The sequence below is a fragment of the Montipora foliosa genome, chromosome 11 (genome assembly GCF_036669935.1).
Source record: "Montipora foliosa isolate CH-2021 chromosome 11, ASM3666993v2, whole genome shotgun sequence".
Lineage (NCBI taxonomy): Eukaryota > Metazoa > Cnidaria > Anthozoa > Scleractinia > Acroporidae > Montipora > Montipora foliosa.
In genome coordinates, this window is record NC_090879.1 from 21,072,221 (window position 1) to 21,077,220 (window position 5,000).

Here is a 5,000-nt window from a genome sequence, read left to right on the forward strand (position 1 = left end):
TCGAGATAACTTTTAAAACGCTCGAATACGTCGTCGACAGTACCAGAATGAGATGTGTTGTCGCCGCCCTCAATTGGTGTTCCTTGCTCCGGGGGAGACAGCATAACGACGAATAGATAAATAATTCCTCAGCAACAACCGCCCAGTAGCTTTGCACGTGATGACTGTCTTGACGCTGTAGTATGCTTATATACCTCACTGCGGTCTTTAGAGACCCCACGCGCTAAGCGCAAAGAATGAAATTCTCACGCTTAACTTCCGAACGAAAATACATTTTCAGCCGGTTCTTGCCAATTTTGCGTTAGAATTGTACTGTTTTAATCGAGAAATTTAAATAAATTTCTCTTTTGTTATTTAGTTGTCTAATAATTATTTTAAGCTTCGTTGAGCTTAATAGTATAGATCTCTTGCTTAGGTTAAGTAGCTCGCCGTTAATAGCTTTGCTAACTCCGAGCTACCAAAGACTATTATCTGAATTTTTGAAATAACGTGCAATCCAACCTGACTTGCATGTGTTCGACCTTGCAGCCAATACAAATCACACAATTTTTTCGGGACAGGCTCGGGATACCGGAAAGTTAAAATTGACTCCCAACAATACGAAGGGAATGCACTCCCGAATTTAAGACGCTGGCTGACTTCGTCATCCCGCGTAAATAGTTCGCTTAAGCTGTCGAAAAGGACCTCGTCGTTGTTTATGACGAAGGCTTGGTAAATAATGCGAAAATTGATCTTTACAATTCTTTTAATTTATTGTTATTTTAACAGAGATGGTGTGAACGATGAGTGTATAAGCTTTAAAAAGCTTATACACTCATCGTTCACACCATCTCCGTTCTCATGGTATAAATCGCTTAGCTTTTCGTGTCCGCCATATTTGTTTTCCGAAGGAAAACCCGACCACTTTGCCGAAGAATTTCGCCGGAGATTATATTACGTCACATCAGTTTCGCAAATGGAAACTAGTTACGACCGAAGTTTTGGCGGCGGCTTCTCGTTGATTTATTAGACGAGTAAGTTCCCAACTGATAAAGTATCTTTCTTTTCTCTGAATACTAGGCTGTCAAACGTTTGCTAAACGAGACCCAATGGATCATGCAGAATAACGTTCTTGCCATTAACTTCCTTATTGAACATAGACTGCCGTATAAAACAGAGTAAACATGCCCGTGATCACTCGTCAAATAGCTCGTAACACTCGATCAAGCGGCCCAGTTTCCACACCAACTAGACAAGGGAGCTCCACAGGCAAAAGGAGACAAACAAAAGCGAAATCAGAGACATCAAGCATTTCTAAACCATCAGCGCAACGAAGCGACCCTGGCTTCAAAGAGAAAATTCGCCGCATAATTTGGAATTTGGTCAAAAAATACCTTCCTTGGTTAAAGATCTGCGTGGAACCGTTTAAGAGATCCAATGAGACAGCAGTTTTTATCATCATCGTGGCAATATTCCTGTTATTTGCGTTTTGGAGCTTTCGCATCCCAATCATTAATGCAGTCACTTTTTTGTGGCAGAAACCTGTTACAGCTGACTTGCCAAGCGTGTATTTCAATGATGATGTTTCATACCACTTCACGAAATGTCCTGATGAGGACGTGGATGAAGTTCATGGGTTGCTTAAAAACAAGGAGGGAAAAAATTCTATTTTCATAAAAGGATTGGCACCAGGATGGGAAAAATCAAATTCCGCGAGCCATCTTGGAGTTTGTTTGTTTGAGTCACTGAAGCAAAGTAAGCAAGACACTCGTCCAGTTGACGTAATAATAATCAATGTTTCCAGCGAGCATTTCTTTGTTATAAGGAGCATCTACAATGCAATTGAAGCTCTTTGCGGATCGGAAATGACTGACTTCATTAATCAAATCAATGCAGAATTAATCCGGAATTTTTCCTAAGCGAAAGTAACAGTAACGATACTGAAATGAAACTTAAATTTCTTTACAGAAAACTCAACGAACTTTTAAAACGGCGAAACAGTCATGCTCTCCTGATTCTTTACAGCTGGAGAGATTCGGACACTGCGGAGCTATCCCGCTTCCGTGAACCAGGCACGAAGGATTTGAGAGTAGGCACATAGGCATAAAGCAAAGAGGCATAACGGATGTAAAAAGCCGCAGAACTCATCTTGGCGATTTCAATGGCCTTAAAGCCAAATTCCAGGAAATATTTTACGTTGCAGCTTATATTCAAATCTTTTATAAAATTTTTTATTTATTCCCACACACCTATAATATTAACAATACATATATACATGCAATAATTACAATTATAGAACAACTACTTACTCTACTTACAGTACTACATTTACTTACACTTCATTACAATACTTGTCTAATGCCTATCTACATTTAGCCAAAAGTTACATTAGTCAATACAGTTCTGAAAACATAGTACAAGCACACTTATAAACAGATTGCAAATTAAGGTACAGAGCCCATGCACAAATCCCACTTCTTATTAAATTTGTCCATGTTATTCAGTAATATTAACACCTAAAGTGCCCATGTCATGAAAATTTTATATTTTCCTTTTTGAAAGTCCTTATTAAAAAGTGAACTTTTGCGAAAGAATTTTTCGATTTGAACAAAACGCGAATTTTCTGCGATTTTTCAAATCCTACTTTTGTTTGGTACACCCCCTCTGCTGGTGAACTCCAACGTTAACGCTTATATGCAAAGTTTACTGAATATACCGAACACGGTATTGGTAAACTGTAAACTCACTCGATTTCGTTGTGTTTTACTCAGCCTTTTACTCGGCAAACTTCGGTGTTCAACTCACAATTCACCGTACAATTTTTTCACTCACATGTCATTGCCTCATTTGGAAACTAAAGCGCACGTGATCAATGTCACATAACAACAACGACTATGGGGGGAGAGGGCCAAGCCTATTACTCTCGCACACAACTCCCCTAAAAATTGAAACTATCAATTTTTACAATCCTCATGCAACTTATAAACAGTTTAGTTCAGATTTAGTCCTCCTCTTCTGCTCGCATTTGTACTGCAATCCTATCAGCTGCCTGTTGAGCTGCAGTTCTCCGCACTCTCTGGTTCCTCGGCTGCACTTCGTCTCTCCTCCCCTCTTGTAGGTGAACACTGTAATCCACTCCTCGTATCTCCAACGGACAAACTAACTGTAGAGGTCTCTCATTAGTGTGTCCCTTGAGCAACAAAATCACACCTCTAACAACACCGTCCTTGCCTTGAATGAGGCGCGACACATCCGCGACACATCCGGGACTTTCCCCGCTTTGCAGCGCCAAATTTGAAAGCTAATTGGGGAATTGTACACAAAACAATAAAGAAAGTCGGCCGAAAGCCGGGAGAACCGCTTGAAAATTCTTCTATTATGGGATAACTATTCAGTTTACAATCAAGTATTCATATGGCTTTTGTTGTAAAGAAGTTAATAAAAAAAATGTGACTGTTTTTACGTCGGTAGTTAAGTTAGAAGTATTATTTTTTTTGGCCTCAAAAGTAACTATTTCGGCACTTTGTTTGTATAGCTTGGACAATTTCAGAGGGACAATTTCGAAAAATAAGGGGTTAGGAAATGAGTATTCATATGGCTTTTTTTCTTTGATACTCTAAGATGGTCCTGCCGAATTTTCGCGGAATTCCGACCAGTAGAAGTAGTATTTTTTTTGCCTTTCCTTCAACCATCCCCCGAACCTCAGAGATTAAATGCAAATTTCCCACGGGGATTGAGTTGGCTAATTTTGAACTTCCCGCGAGTGTTGTAATTAATTCATAGTCCCGCCCCCACAAGCAATGTTGCACTCGCCCTATCAAAGAGCTATTGAAGGTAGTGCGACCCAGCGAGGTGTGACTTTTTTAAAATGAACTTTATGTATTTCCACGATCTTGGCCATTTACCGTTTGCTACTTTTAGCGCACGCTTCAGTGACATTATGAACACCCGTTAAGTGCCTTCAAAGTATTTTACTTGTAATAAACATGGCTAGATTGCAGAATGCCCGGCCAACTAAATGTGTTACTTAAAAAACTGCCACCGCAGTCCCGTAGTGGCATGGTAGAGAATATGATATTCATATAAACAACTCTGTTCCTAAACCGGGTATACTGCAATCGCTCCTTAGCTTTCATTTTGCGGTTCGGTCAACCACACTTTTCACGAGAGTGTGTGAAGAAGAAAGCATTCATTTACTGATTATGCCTATAAGCCCTCGTTTCAGTTTTTAGGCCTGAGCACTCGTAAAATTTTAGACTCATTTTGCGGTTCGGTAAACTACATTTTTCACGAGATCATGTGAAGAAGAAAGCACTCGTCTACTGATTAAGCGTAAGCGCTCGTTTCAGTGATTAGGCCTAAGCACTCTCGTAAAATTTTATTCTGCAATCGCTCTAAATAAACATGACCCCGATGAGTTAACGATAAAATACGAAATCTTCAAAATGCTTTGTTCATAAAAGCATTGGCTTTGTAATGCATGAGCATCTACTGATGAGGGTAACTCTAAAGCTTTACGGCACCGATCGGATCACCTTTGATGAGAAGAAACGCCTCTCTACGCTTCTCTGGGCTTCTCTACTTCCTCTTCGTTTTAAAATGTCTTCTTTGAAAAAAAATGCAGAGTATTGAACGGGAGCTCGAAAGTCATCGAATAACGAGGCGTAAAAGCCAGGCGGGTTCCTAACGCGCTTCGGCATGCTGATCGTAACGAATTAACTGAATGGATTGTAATATGCACTTACTTTTTGATGTCAGAAAACGGATCCAAATTTGAATATTCATTGTTGCAAATGAAAACTTGTTCCCAATGGGATTACTATTTTGGGTCAGTCAAGGAGAGACTAACCAGTACTTCATTGATCTTTTGTAATCACAAAAAGAGTTGTCCTCTGGTTATCTCTTTTTTTGTCTTAATAAAAAGTCGAAATTAAAATTTGTTAATATCCTTACGCATAAACTAAACAAAGTGAGTGCTGTAAAGAGCGTAAGCATGAAAAGCAGAACCGAACAAGTGATCG